The following is a 16,753-nucleotide window of genomic DNA, read 5'->3' as shown; positions in this document are numbered from 1 at the left end:
CACTAATAAATTTAAAAACCATTATAACAAATGAGAAAGATGTCTAACTAATGGAAAGAGAAAACACCAAATGAATATGACGCGTATCTGTAAATCCTAATTATGATAGGAGTGAATAAAGCTGAAATGCGTTTTGTTCCTACCTGCCCCCACCATCTCCCGGGCCTCCCGCCACAACAAAAACAAGAGGTCTGTGAATTAATTTTAAACAGAGTATTCTTTGGATTTATCGTTGGGTGGCTCTTATACGACTCTAATAAACCAGTGTTTTTACTGAGAAAACAAAAATTTATAAAAGCGTTGTTACGATGGAGTGTATTAATTACCATCTGTAATTTTAAGATTAACTTGAGTGGGGGATTTTTGGACTGGTGCTAAGGTATTACGATTACAGAAATTTGAATGTATGTATATTTTTATGCAGAAGGCATGGATGCAAAAACCTAATCTTTCACTACTTCAAGTTTAATTCATCAATCAATTTTCTCTATCTTAATCATGCAATGAGTGAACTTAGTAATTATCTCAATCAGTTGTTCTGTTTTTTAGCCAACAGTTTAATAGAGATATAGAAATATAATATTTATAATAATAATAATTTAGTAACTAGTATATTTATATTTTAAAAATATATGTAAAATATGCGGAGAGATATCTTATAATAGAAAATAATCATCTCTAAAATAAATTCTTTTAAAATAGTAAACACCAAGAATACAAATCCATTAAAGTCTTACAGTGAAACTAGCTGGAGACAAGTGGGAGTGTTCTATTTTATTTGGAGTAATAAAATAACACCTCCACAAAAACTGAAACATGACATATTTCATGCATTTACCTTGTCATTTGCATGTCAATTTTTTTCAAAAATGGATTTTTGTTTACAGACACTTTGATGTCATTGTAGATGCCTCTCGGCTTAATAAAATCTGTGTTAATTTTTTGTAAAGAGTATTAGTTCATATGAATCCATCTTTCAAAAAATTGAATGGCTCACTTAGCAACAATTGCATCTAGGGTGATGTTTGCAAGGTTGAAGCATCAAACTTCTTAGGTAGGACATCCTAGTACTTCTTTGATTGTACATTTAACCATGGAGTTTCTTCCAAGGTTAATTTTGATTAGCTTACTACCTCACTTGCAAAACTTTCAACAAATGTTGTGCCTTATGAACCACTCGTCATAGAAGTCCTTTAGCTCATCAATTGGTAAGTATGTGGTAGTTTTTGCAATATATCAAATAATAGTAAGTAATATAAGGATTCAACTATATAGTTTTTGAAAAACTAATTGTATCATATTTCATGAGTAGTGTTGCAAAAGAACTCCTCTCATGAGAGTGAATGGTCTATTTCACATTTATTGTATCTAGGTAATGCTAAAAAGAGTGAAGCATTAAGACTTCTCAAGAGGTTACTCATCTTAATACTACTTTGACTCAAGCATGTTTAATTATGGTTTTTTCTTTAGATCAAGTTTGCTTAGCTTGCTATCTCATTTGCAAAACCTTTAGCAAGTGTTGTGCCTTATAAGCCATTCGTTATAGAGCCCCTTTAGCTCATCAATTGATAAGCAGTTGTTTTCACAATGTGTAAAATTATATTAATATTAGGATTCAACTACAAGCACTTGAGTCAAACTCATTCATGGAGGAGCATCCATGGCACTGAACATGAAATTCAAATTTGAATTTGGCATGTTCTTCCTCAAATTTGGAATATTCTTTTTTGGGTGTGGGAAAAAAGAGTTACAACTTGTGACAACTCATAAGTTCACTCCTAAAAGGTAGTTGTTCAAATGGGTGCCCAAGAATGAGTTGGCAAAGCATCCCTAAGCTTTGAAGGCAATTTCTAAGTTGGGAAGATGTCTTTCCCTTGTTTGGGCATGACTGTTGGGAAGGTTACCAAATAGGATTTTTGGTAACTATGGTGGTTAAAAGGCAAGTTTCTACATTCATTTTAGGATTCCCACTTTCAAATTTTTGGGAAGTTTCAGGGGAAGAAAAAAATTGTCTTTGAAGAAATTGCACATTTGAAGATGGAGGAGGATGAGGGATTTGCATGTGTGGTTGAGATGGTTTTTATCACCCTTCGTTAGTGGTATCAAAGCGAGAGTTCCTGAATGTGCAGAGTACTGAACTGAGGTAGTTTGCACCAAGACTTGAGGGTGGAATGTGGATGGATTTTTATTGCAAATGGATGTGCAAGTTGCAAGTGAAACTATCTAGAGGATTCGAGCTGAGGTTCCTATGGTTGTAAAGAGATTGCGAAGGAGACAATATACAATAATATTTGTGAATATTGTAAGAGGGTTTTGTAAATAAATGGCTGAATGTGAGGTAGTTTACATGTGTTGTAAGAGGGTTTTGTAAATAGATCATCAAATATGAGATAATTTACATGTGTTGTAAGAGAGTTTTGTAAATAGTTCGCCAAATGTGAGATAGTTTACATGTGTAAAACTTGAGGGTTTTAAAAAAGAATTATGTTGTTGAGGCTTTGTAAGGCCTTGAGTATGAAAACAAGAAAGAGGGGATACGCAAAGAATCTACAAATGTTTACGAGTCTAACTCACTAAATATTTCAAATTACCTTGGATGTCTGATGTAGGAGCATCCATAGTGGATGAGAGATTCAAATTTGAATTTGACATTTTTTTCTTCAAATTTGAAATATTCCTTTTTGGGTGTGGGAAAAAGGAGTTACAACTTGTGACAACTCACAAATTCACTCCTAAAAGATAGTTGTTCAAATGGGTGTCCAAGAATGAGTTATGGGAAACTTCTATTGAAGGGTCCTGTTGAGTGAAGTTGCCAAAGCATCCAAAAGTTTTGAAGGCAATTTCAAAGTTGGGAAGATGCCTTTGCATTGTTTGGGCATGACTTTTGAGAAGGTTACCAAATAGGATTTTTGCGGTAACTATGGTGATTAAAAGACAAGTTTCCACAGTCATTTTAGGATTCCCATTTTCAAATTTTTGGGAAGTATGAGGGGAAGAAGATTTGTTTTTGTTGAAGAAATTGTAGGTTAGAAGAAGAAGAAGAAGAAGTTGCAAGTTGAAGGTTTGGAAGCCAGTTTGGCAATAGAATGCATTGTCAAAGGAATTGTTTTCCTAAGTAGTTTCTTCTTTTTTATCAAAATTGATTTATATCAATTTGTAATAAATTTTAGATTGTGTAATTCCTATAAGGCTATCCTACTATGCAATTTTAAATAAATGTTAAGTAATTTGCATACTTTTGGAACATTTGAATAAAATTTAAGAGAGATGGTTTGTTGATTTTTTGTTTTTTCTTTGCTTTTTTGAGATACATTTGTATGTGGTTTTGAGATAGGGAGTACCCAACATCAGATTTAAATCAAATTATTGGTGATTTGCATGTGTGGTTGAAAGGTTTTTTTACCACCCTTCATCATGTATTAACCTATATTTCACGAGTAATGGTTCACACAAACCCAACAATCATTAGAATGAACCTTCCACTTAGCACTCATTACATCTAGGTGATATTCAAAGGGGTGAAACATCAAGAATTTTTGGGAGGTCACCCATCCCAATATTACTTCAACTCAATTGCATTTAACTATGAAACTTTCCCTAAGTTCAAGCTCACCTTAGCTTGCTAGCCCATTTGGAAAACCTTCAACAAGTGTTGTGCCTCATGAACCATTCACCATAGAGTATGTTTAACTCAACAATTGATAAGTATGAAGTATTTTTCATAATGTGTCAAGTTATGATATTTGTAGTTTTTGAATCAAACTTATTGATTAATATTTCATGAGTAGCGATTCACATGAACTCGTCTTTGATGAGAATGAATGGTCCGCTTAGCACTCATTGCATCTAAGTGATGCTAATATGGGTGAAACATAGGGACTTTTTGGATGTCACCCATCCTAGTACTACTCTAACTTAAGAGCATTTAACCATAAAGTTCTTATTCAAGGTATATCCATTTAGCTTGATATCCTATTTGTAAAACTTTTAGTAAGTGTTGTGTCTTATGAATCACTCATCATAGAGCCTTTTTAGGTCACAATTGATCGATGAGAGGTATTTCTTCAATGTGTCAAATTATGATAATAATATCAAGATTTAATTACATGGTTTTGAGTCAAACTCATTGATTAATATTTCATATGTAGTAGTTCACACAAACCCATCTCTCAGGAGAATGACTTGTCCACTTAACACTCATTGCATCTAGTTGATGCTCATAGGGGTGAAGTGTCAAAACTTCCTAGGGAGTCACACGTCTGGACGCTACTCCAACTCAAGCACATTTAACCATTAAGTTTCCCCCCAAGGCCAAGCCCATTTAGCTCACTATTCCATTTGCAAAAACTTTAGCAAGTGTTGTGCCTTATGAATCAATCATCATAGGGCCCCTTCAACTCATCAATTGATAAATAGGAGGTATTTTTTTGTGTCAAATTATGATATTGATACCCTGATTCACTTAGGTATTTTTCAAATTAAACTCAATGATCCATATTTTATTAATTAAATTACACAATTGAATCTTGATATTAATACCATAATTTGATACGTTAAGAAAACACCTCCTATTGGAGGAAGAAGAAAACTCATTCCTTGGAATTGGGCGTAATCTTCTTTTGAGTCTTCCACATCACCATCAGATATCCAGCTAGGGAGCAGAATTTTGAGATTATCCACATTTAATGGGATTACTGGATTTTCTATGCGTAAAAGAAGTAATATATTAATGGGCACAATCAAAAGAGTCGTAGAAAGAATGCTTTCCGTGCATTGGAAGGTCTGCTCTGTAGATTCAACGTATATTGATTTGATATGACGCTGCAAAGATCTCGCACTTTTTTAATTGGAGATGGGGGTGGGATTCGAACTCAGCACACTTATTTGTGTCTGCTTTTTCGCTTCTTATTGTTGAAGACTATACGTTATGTTTTGGAGGAATGTTACTAATATGTATTGTTCATATGAATTTTTATATTTAAAAAAGACAAAACAATATCAATCATTTTAACTTTATAGTATAAAAGAATATTAAAATTAATTCGTATTAAAGTGATATTTTTAATTGAAAATATTAAATATTTAATTGATATGTATATATAGATTGTTTAAAAAAAAAAATTGAAATATTTCTTTTTCTTTGATTTTGGATTCAAATTTGATTTCATCTTTTGATTTGAAAAGATCGATTATACTAGTGAGGTATGATATTATAAGTATAAAACTTTAAAACTTTTGATAAAACACATTTTCGTAAAGAAAAATATTAGAGATACTTTTGAAAAATCACTTATGCATCTAAATCACTTTTGAATAATAAATATAGTAATATAATGTTGTATAAGTGTTTGAGGATACTTTTGAATGTGTAACATGCCCATGAAACTCTCTAGAAGGTAGTAAACCTTTATTAAATAGCAAGGAGATAGTGGATGCAAAGATTGTAAGATTTGATGATGGGAAATCCTCCCAGAATTTAATGACACAGACATGTTATGCTAGAAAAAGTAAAACTAAAGATTGTGGAAATGTAATATGATTGCTATTCCAATATGAGAACCAATTGGCGGGAAGCAAGCACTTACATGTTCAAATTTGGGATGCTTTTGGGGGACAGGGATGCCCTAAGCGCCCTTATTTAAACAAGGGCACCCCAAACACCCTTGTCCACCCAAAATAGGGTGAAAAGACAAGGATGAAGTGCACTTAGCTTGAGACAGGGGTTTAGATCACCATGTAGATAAATGACATCCGTTTTGCAGTGTGAAGGCCAAAAATAGGCTTGGATAAGAGCTAAGAGAGAACACATTAAGGCAAGGCCACAAAAAGTGGTGTAAATTGTACAAGGTTACACTTTACGACACTGCATAAATGATTCCCAATTTGCATGTTTAAGATAGTGAATTTCATTTCCAAATATTTTACAAGTATTTTAGATAGAAAAACCTAGATTGATAACCATTTTGAATCCTCCTAGGAGAATCCACATATGGAATTTTATAAAAAAAAAGTAGGAATTTGATTAAAGATTGTTCATCTTGCGTTGTTAATAATGGGAACACTCACCTTTTCATGGATTCTTGGAATGGATATACTGTCTTGGATGAAAATGGAATCGGGTAGAATTAAGACCTAAAACCACTTTCACACAAACATTGGAAATCAAAAACACCTAGAGGAGTGATCATCCTTGACTAACTCATGTGAAAGAGAGGCAAGGGATACTTCTAGGGTTTCTATTTCTTTGCTTCTATGGAAATGGATATGCAAAGTATAGGAGAATGCTAAACTACGATGAAAGGACAAAGAAAAGTGAATGTAAAGGGACTGAAGTAGACTAACAGATAACCAAACTGAGACAACAAGTACATAGATGAAAGGACTTGAGTGTGCACCTGTTACCCAAATCTAGAGCAGAATTAATAGGACCAAGGCATTGGACACCTTGGTCTGCTGAGCTATGAATTGGGAATCTAAATCCTAGTACAGTCTGAGTAGGAATCTTGAAATCTAGGGCTGAATTGGGAGGACTAAGGCACTGGGTGCTTTGGTCCTAGGACAGGGGCACTGGGCACCCTAGTCCCTGAGAACTAGGTTGGAATTCTGATAAAAGATCTACACCTATTGACTAAGGTTTCCTAGAATCTTCTTGCTCTGTTGGATACCTATAGCTGCACCTATAGACAAAAAATGGTAGGATTGTGCCTATATAGGGGTTTGCCTTAGTCAACCCCTTTGTTTTAGTGATTTCCACGTCCACAAATAACTGACATTGTAACTAAAAATATGTGTGTGCTCTTGAATCTTTTGTGTATGTAAGATTGCTATGAGCTAAATGCAAACTAGAGTTCTACCCAAGTATATCAGAAAAAACCCTAAATGATTGTAATGAAAATGCTTTAAACCACAATTAGGATGCACATCGAAACCAATAATGTAAGTCTGAAAACTAATGTGATGTAGATCTAAAGTTAAATGCAGAGGCATAAGAACAACATGAAATCATATCAAATCCTTAGGAAGAGGTACAAGCCAATCAACAATAGGTGATTCCCTATTATCCTCCAATGTCTCTTGAAGCTTCCATGGTTGATGAAGGCTTAATAATGGATGAATTTGCAGGTCTAAAACTTCACCTAAAAGCAATTTCTTTTCTCCACAAGGATCTCCTCTTGAATTGCTAGATAGGATCCCTAAATGGGGAAAAGACTTGCCTTAAATATGAAACCCTAGGTTTGAATTTGATGAAAAGATGACCTAGAATTGATATAATTTGACACGAAGCAGGATTTAAAATAGAAAAGACCGCCAAATTATCCTCCCAAAATTTGGGGAAAAAAGTTTGGGATTGAGTAGTAGAGATTCACCTTGGTCCTATCAACTTTTTTTAGAATTTCTAGGGATGCAAGATAACATGATTCTAATGTTGAATCTAGCTTGGTGACTCAAATAATATTGTGTAGATATGCGGGATTTGCTTTGAAGATTGAAATTAGGGTAAGATTAGGATTAAGTCAATATTGAATAAAAAAGGGCCACACCTAGGATCAAGGGCCCAATTTTTTGATATGTGAATTGATGAGAGAGAAATTAGGTTTAATTAAATTGCTGAAGAAGTCCTATAATGCAAAATGCAATGGGACACACTAAGGTGAGTTCTACTAAGCGTGAAAATAGACAACCTAATTAAGGGTGTACAATTTGCGATGCTACATTTAGCCCACACTTTAGCGGCCATATGACACTACATGCATATGCAAGCTAAAGTATAGAAAAATAGACATTTATAAGAAAAAGGATATGTCCATAAATTTCGAATGAAGCCCCCAATAGTATCTATAATACAATGTTAAGAACCACATTCTAGAAAACCACATTGTTAGTTGAAATCTTAAAATATCCTAAAATGCTTAGTAAGAGTGATGAAATTTGAGGGTAGCTACATGCCCCCCTATTTCAACTTGCTAATTAGGAGGTTGTAATAGGTTATCATGTTTACCACATTGGTACTAGATCAAAACTAATCAAGGGTCATTTGGTAAGATAGAGATCTGAATCGGGATTCCAATGCAACCAGCTATGCAAGAATTAGAGCTCTTTACCTTAAGATGTGAAAGATTAAGTGTAAAATGCAAAATTAGGGTTTTGAAAAAGAATAATCTTTTAAATAGTGACAATGAAACTATTCATTTGTTTAATTCATTTTTTGTCTTGGAGTGCAGAAGGGGAGCCCACGAAGTGAAGAAAGCCACGTTGACGACCATACGTGCCCACAAGGATGGAGAACTTAAGGCATTCAATCTTGGAGGACCTCCTGCTAGACAAGGTTGGCTTGCCAATCATACTCTGTTGATTTGGTTTCATTTGATTGGTTGATTAGCTTTCTATAGCCTTAAGTCTAACATGGGCCACCTAAAATGGGCACCATGGTCCCAAAAAGGGCACCAAGTGGCACATGTTAGGAATTAAAAATTTTTGTCTAATTTTGAAGACACGGGCTTGAAATTTTGTAGATTGCATTCAGAATCGCCTTTCAGAGCAAGCTTGAGCAGCTTAGTTGGCGAGCTCATATTTTTGCACCGGAGAATTGTCATGCAAAATCCCTTTGGGGGATGGGTATGCACCTTATAGAGATGCTATATACCTATTTGAAGCTTCCTCAAATTAGTTTTGATGCATTTGTGAAGTCTCTTTTGGAGGTCCAGAAGTTAGGTCTGCATTTTGCACCCTTTTGCACTTTTCTGAGTAGCCCTGTTTGAGGCATTATATCTTTGTGCCTATTGATTTTCAAGTCAAATAGAGAGTTTTCTATGTTTCTCTGCTATGTTTTGTGCCCCCATGCCAAATGGAAAAGTCCCATGAATCCATCTGATGAGTTTTCAAAGCCAATTTCGTTTGCAAAATTTTCAGTTTTGCAGACTGAATAGTGTCAAACAGCAGTTAGGAGCCCACTTTGGAAATTAATTTTCCACGCCCAGTTGACCTAAAACTCAAAATGAATGTACCCCATGATTCTTTATAGAATTATTTGTCAGATCCTCAATTTGTAGCTCCCCAACTGTTCATTTGATTAGTTTTTTAAGCCCATCCTGAACGAACTTTTCAGGTTTTATGAGTAGCATGTTTAGACAAAGATAGTTGTCATCCCTAATGAAGATACCATCAATAATGACGATGTTGACGCTACTAACAATGTAGATGTATAGGATGTTGATGTTCAAATGTCTGGGCAACGTGAACAGGACCAGGGACAGGAAGAAAAGAAGGATGAGGAGCCACTGATAGTAACTCAAACGGTTGATACATAGCCCCCACCGGTACAGGAAATTGAAAAGGATAAGGAAAGTGAAAAGAAAGAGGAAGTGGCAGAAGATAAGCTTGAAGATGCAGAGAAGAAGATAGAGGAAAAGAAGATAGAAGAAAAGAAAGAGGACAAGGTAGAAGAGAAAAATGAAGAAAAGAAAATAGAGGATATTGTGCCTAAAGTGACACCTTTGTCACTTGATTCCAAAAAGAATTGTAGATGAAGATGATGATGATGCTATAAGCATCCAAGGACCACTAGACATGGACAATTTGAGCTCAACTGAGTTGATGGAGATTGCAACTGCCATGTAATCTCGGGCCAAGAAGAAGAGGATGAAAGAACAGTAGAAGGAAGCAGAAACAATAAAGAATGTTGTTGAGATTTTGTCAACTCTCCTACCGGAGACTGATATAGATAATTTTGTTACTCCTATTGATAAGCTTGGACAACTTGCTTCTGATGTCGGAGAGCAAATGAAATTATTTGAAGATGCATCTTATGTCAGTATTGAGAAGGATTACAAGAAGAAAAGAATTGAGCAATTGATGAATGAAATTGATAAAGGTAAAGTTGCCTTGACTGTCAATAAGGACTATTTGAATGGACTTGAAACTGGAGGTAAAATCCTCTCAACTGTTTCTAAATTTTCATTGTTTTGTGTTGATTTGAAGAAAGAGGAGGAAGCTGAGAAAAAACTTGAAGTTCTTAGTGAGTCATTCAAGCCCCTTAATGACTTTTCTATCAATTTTGGAAGATCAGTTGTGAAACTTCAACATAAGTTGAAAGCTTATGAAAATGAACAGGTTAAGAGGATCATATCACTGTAGGAATTATAGACACAGTTGATACCAAAGGTTGAAATCTTGCAGAGAGATTATAAAGAATCTGAAGCTATCCTTGCAACACCGGAGATGTGTACCATAGATGCTATGGAGGAGCTTGTTGGATAAATCAATACACATGTGGAGATAACTGGAACTATTTTGGAGACATGGCATAATGATTTGAAACAATTAAAGTCTTATTTTAGCGATTCTTTTTCTAAGATTTCATTGTAAAGGCATTCATATATGCTAATAAAATTTTAATGCATATTTTGATGTAATGTGTATTTATCTTTCTTGTATTTACTTCTTTGTTTGGCATTGTTGTCAAAGGGGGAGTAATAGTTGAAGAGTCGGTCAAAATTTTATTGTATTCATAATGGGGAGTAGTAATATGAGTCTTGTAATGGTTTAAATTTTTGTAATAACATGCAATTGCTAAGGGGGAGTATATGTCATGAAGTCAATTTTTGTTTTTGCACACTTAATTGACAAAAAATTGCATAAGTGTTGCCATCAATGCCAAAGGGGGAGAATGTTGGCATTTAAATGAACCGGTAAAGACTATTGGTGATATGATTGATTGGTGAATGTGATGAAGAGATTGAGATTCATGTTTGATGACTAAGTCTTGTGTTGTCATTGATGGCAACAATGTTTTTGTAGTCATCTAAGTCTTGGAAGCCAACCGGTAAGGAATAATTGGTACATAAGACAGTTTAACAAAGAACCAGTAATTAGGACTTCAATCGGTAAACAGAGACAGAGTTTTATTCCGGCACTTGGTACAAGTGATTCTTGAAGAGTTGGATGATGTGGTTTTAAAGCAATTATGGAGACGGGTATTTGGAGCTATGTTCATGACCGCATCGACAGATTCAACCGGACAAGCGAGATTTGATGTACAGAGCAGGCATTCTGATGAACACTTAACTGGTAGTGATAAAGACACTTGAATTGGTAAACAGACACAGGTTTTGTCTTGTTTTTGGTTTGTTATGTCGGTGGCCGACATAAGTTCGATGTGCAATGTTAGTTTGTCTAGATTCATTGAACCTAGGAAACTCTTCCAAGGTTGTTAGTCGACTAAGTTAATGTCTATAAAAAGTGTGATGAGTTATGAATGCATGTATGAGATCGAAGGCGAATATTGAGATTTTGATTGTGTGGTGATTAGTGAAGCTTTGTATTGATGTGTTGTTGAATTTTTGGAGGATATGAAGTGGATCTTATGAGACACAAAGGTGTTACATGAATATCATTTGACTGTTGTTTTCCTAACAGTTTGCAACAGTAATCCCCTAATTGGGTAGGTCCTGACGGGCCTTAATTTTTAAATCCCCTAACAAGGTAGCTCTATATCAGAGTCTTAAATCTTCTTGCAAGGTTTCTCCTAATAGGTCAAAGCTCCTAACATGGCTCATCACATTAAATCCCTTAATCGGGTGACTCCTAACTGGGTATTCTCCTAACAGGGTATATTTGTAAGACCTTAACCAGTCAAGATTTCTATTTTGCAGATAGTGTATCTTGTGGGTTTTAACTCCCACCATAGTTTTTCCCTTTTGGGTTTCCACGTATAAATCTCTTATGTTATGTGGAATTTGTTTTATTGGGCATTAGCTTATGTGATGATGTTCCTCTTATGCTTGTTAAGTTTTAAATTGTTTAAGTTGGTGATCATATTCACATTTTTTTTGCTTGCACTGATTCACCCCCCCCCCCTCTTAGTCCCTTATAAGTTTATGAGTATCTACAAAGGAATAGATTGTAGATATCTTCACAAAGCCTTTTCCTAAAGATACTTTTGAGTATAGGGGTGATTGCCCCTCCTGATGATAACTAAGATGCATGGAGTTGCATCAATTTGTTGAGCTTCACAGAGATATCTTGTGATCTGGATTGATGAGTGTGGCTACTACTCAGGGGGGGTAGTCAGTGTTGTGATTTGTGTGTTTATCTAAGGGGGAAAGAATCAATATTTGTGTTGTATGTGTCTTTGGAATTCTTGTCAAAGGGGGAGAGAAGCATGTGAAAAACTGATATACCCTATGTTGATCTCAGGAGGAGATTGTTGAGAGTTATTGGTTGTTGATTTCTTTCTTTGTATTGATTGTTTTTCACATTCATATGTTGTCATCAATGCCAAAGGGGGATATTGTTGGATATTGTTGAGAAGATTGCTTGAATGATATTTTGTCATTGATGTCAGCAAATTCTTTTGTGTATTACAGTGTTGCAGCCAGATTAAATGAGTCAGTTTGGTCAGTGCGTTGCAGATGAGTTGTTGTGGTTTAATGGGTTTAGAGATACTCATCTCTAGTTGATTCAGTAGAAGTTTCAGTGATCTGCATGATTTTTTTATCGAGTTGTGTGATCTAGTATTATGGTTGTTATTCAGTTGTTCGTGTCATTCGGTATTCTAGTTTGTGCTCCACATTTCTCTAGAATTGCTATATCCTTAGTTGCATATGTGTGGTATGTATTATGGACATTGATGTGTGTCCTCAAATTGATTGGTTCATGATTTGTAAATCCACACGTGAATCTTTCAAGTTGACAGTCAATTATGTTGGTGTTCTTGAGCTCCAGTAGAGAGATGGTGATGATTCTAGTAATTTGGGTTGTTACGATTATTGTGGTGTAATTCATGTTGCTTGTGAATATTTCTAGATCATTTTTTATTCATAATGTTGGTATGCATTGATCATTGTGCGTGGTATTGATTATTTTCTTGATCCGGTGGTGTTCTTCGTGTTATGCGACATTTGTGGTGATTGTAGCATGTTGCAGATGGTTGAGGCATAATTATTGGAAGTGTTTCATGTTTGCAGTGGTGATTTGGGTCCATATCGTGTCTTAGCTGACATTTTTTTGGTCTACATGTGTTGTTGTAGCATGTGAGGTTATTATTTTGTAATTTGTGTTGAGGGTTTAGCCGACCTTGAAATATAGGTTGATGAGTTGTATAAATATATGTAATATTCATTTAAGAGATGTATATTGCGTGTGCAAATATTGTTTTGATCTTTCAATTACAGAGGAGAAAAACGAAGAAGTGTGCAAAAGTGTGAAGAGCAAAGTTTGAGTATATGTGCTTAACCGGAATTGTAATCAGGTAGTGAACCTTCCTGGGGTTTGTAGCCCTTTTTGTATTTGATCAGTGATCTCTAGGCAATGTGCTTATATGCATGTGCATTCCCCTTTGTAATATTTCACTTACTCCTAACAGGGTATTATCTCATTGTGGGTAGGTTCCCACTGTGGTTTTTCCCTTAACCGGGTTTTCCACATCAAAAATCTTGGTGTTATGTGTGTTATTGATGTGGTGTTGTTTCATGCCTTAAACTGTTAATTATCAAATATAATTTGTGGTTTAAGTTGCAGTAAGTTTGTCTCCAAACTAATTCACCCCCCGCCATCCCCCCTCTTAGTTTGTTGCATTGTTGCCTACACACCTTTGATGGGGTTTTTTTCTGATTTTTTTTTCTTTTAATTTTTTATTGGGCATAATTGTTGTTTTGAAAATCATCTACGACAAGCATAACTTGACCTAAACTTAACATTTTTTAATTTTAATTTTTGAAATTGTATAGAATTGTCTCTAGTTTCATGCCATATAATTTGTTTTTCAAAAAACTTTTTTTTTTAAAAAGCATGTTCTTTCAATTTTATGGACCTCTTTCCTTTGAAATTGTTTTAAAAACAAAAAATAGAATCCATTTTAAAATATATATATATTTGGAATCTAGACAATCTCTTCTGTAATGGGTTTTAATTTCTTCAAAAAAATCTACAAAATATGTCTTCATATATATGTCCAAAGTCAGTATTTTGTATGGACACTTACATGACCTTCAAGTTGCAGGTCAAACCAGTCCAAGGCTAAGGGGGGATTCCCCAAGAATTTTTTTGAAGCGAAATCCAAAGCAAAAATCAATGTTGGAATTCGATTTTTTTGAAACAAGATCTTGTTTATTTTTATATTATTTATTTTTTTATTGAAAATGACATATAAACATGAAAAATAACTTTTTTATATTGAAAATAACTTATATGTACATGAAGTATAACATTTAAGTATAAGTATACTTTAAGTTGTATTTCATGTATATATTGGTGGGATGTTTGAGTGTGGTTTCAGATCTCTAGGACTTATAATGTAAATTCTAGATTTTAAAAGATCTTATAAATTTTTAGATTTTGTCAATTTTCAGTAATCAGCAAGCTCCTACCAGTATTTTCTTTCTCTCTCTTTATCACTCTCTTTATCTCTCTCAAGCTATAGACCTATCTCTCTCCATATTACTCTTCCTCTATCCCCTATCTACCTCTATCTATCTCACTCTCTCCTCTCTCTCCCAAAATATAGATCTATCTCTCTACATCTCTCTCATATCCTTAACTCTCTACTCTTTGTCTCCTCACTCTCTCTATACTCCTCCTCTCACCCCCTCCCTACCTCAATTTCTCTACATATACCTCTCTATCTCTCTCTCCCTAACTACCTATATTTCTCTACATGCATATCTCTTCCACCTTCTTTCTCTCTCTCCCACCCTCTTCTCTCCACTTCTTTCCATATTTCCTCTCTCTTTCCCTCCATCTATACATCTTGATCCCTCCCTCTTTTCCTCTCTCCCACTCTCTACCTATCTATCTCTCTCTACTTCTTTATATCTCTTCTCTCTATCTCTCTATCCATCTAACTCCCCACCCACTTTGTCTTTGTAAAATTAGAGAGGGAAGGAGGAAGAGGTCCTACCCTTATTTAGGGCTAGGATAAGGTGCAAAATGCATGGGAAAAGTCAAAATTAATGCAATTATTAAGGTACATGAGCATAATCGGGTCCCAATCAGGCCAAGGGATGCAAACACTAAGGTGGGGACCCAATGCGGTCAAAATTATACAAGGGTGCAATTTTAGGATGTTACACTTAGCCCCCACTATAGCGGGAGTATGAAGTCAATCATACTCTCGATAAAGTACAAAGAGTTCATTTTGAAAAACTTTCACCAAATCATCGAGGAGGCAAGATACACTAAGCCAATGGACTTTAGAATATCACAACTTCAATGACAAGATAAAAGGGACATCATGAAAGAAAGAGAAGGAGAGAACCATGACTATAAGCTAGTAAGGTTCTCTTACTATGAGTCATGAAAAGAAAAATTACAAAATTACAAAGCAAAAGACAAAGTTCGCTAAGTAACTTCAGTATCAAGATATGCAAGAGAGAGAGAATCATTGAGCAAAGTGTATTCCCTCACGTTAAATTGATTGTGTACGCCTTACTAGGAGCAATTTCTTTAAGGTAGGATACACCCAAAAAAGACAAGAATATTATCACAATAATAAGCCCCTAAGAGAGGACAAATAAAAGGATAATGATCACAAAACACAAAACACAGGGTGGTTTCGCTCAACTCTGGGGTCTGTATGCTTTTTATGATAAATAATGTATATCATGTATATATATGTGCATAGAATTATCCTCATCCCCCAAAGAAAGAAAACCACCATGGAATAAGGGAACATGTGTCTTTTGAGTCAACATAGGAGAGACCAAAAGAGATCTAAATGATTTGCATCGTCCTCAAGTAGACAACACTAGGGACAACAAATAGAAGAATTGAGAGAAAGATAGAAGAATATCACAAACAATTAAGATAGAGAGAGAGGGAGAGAGAAAGAGAATCTATGGTGCCAATGAAGTTAATCAAGCACATTATTTGTCCCCTGATCATGCTCATCATTATTTTGGGAAGGTGGACAACATGCATGAGGAGCGACATCAATCACAGTAGATGGAGCTATCACAAGTTCCAAACAAGTACCATGCTCTAATGATGAGTATCTTTGTCTGTTACTTGGAGCTAGGATTAATGCTTTTGAAAATTGTTTTGATAAATCATTGTCAATATTAACATATTCATATTCATCATCCGAAATATTAGGATCAACATTTTCATCATTAACAACATTCTCACCTATTTCTTCATCAAGATTAACAAAAATAGGAGCTCTAATAGGAATAGAAATTGAACCATCATTTTTGTTAATCATTTTGCATCTTGGAGAATTAGGTTGAACCTCTTGGTTAAGAGAAGGTTGAGGAAATGCTATTATCTAAAGAGTTGGCGTCTTGGGAGAAGAAATATTTTGAGAAGCAAGTTCACGAGCCCTTGCACGACATCTTCATTGGCATTCTCTCACACAATGGTTTCTTTTAGTTTTAGTTGAAGCTTGTGAAGGTTTAGGTTCATCATAAGCTTATTTTATTCTTTGAAGGAAGGATGCATAGGGGAAGGAATTTTAGATTGAACAATAGGAGAGGTCAATCGCTTACCTTTGTAAGACGTAGGAGAAGGAACCACACCATACAAGGGAGTAGTGGGAGGTGTAGGAAGGAGACCAAGCCCATCATGAGTAGGGGGAATAGATCTATCCTTAGGAGGAATAATATGTTTAGCCTTAGGAGGAGGAATAAATTGATGCATAGGAGGAAGAGATTTTATATCCTTGGGAGGAAAAATAGACTCATTCTTAAGAGAAGGAATGGATTCTTCCTTAGGAGAAAGAATATCTCTATCCTTAGGAGGAAGAATAGACTCATACTTA

This window comes from Cryptomeria japonica, chromosome 6, assembly GCF_030272615.1.
Source record: "Cryptomeria japonica chromosome 6, Sugi_1.0, whole genome shotgun sequence".
NCBI classification, from domain to species: domain Eukaryota; kingdom Viridiplantae; phylum Streptophyta; class Pinopsida; order Cupressales; family Cupressaceae; genus Cryptomeria; species Cryptomeria japonica.
The sequence above is the reverse complement of the archived record's forward strand: the minus strand, read 5'-3'. Positions refer to the sequence as shown.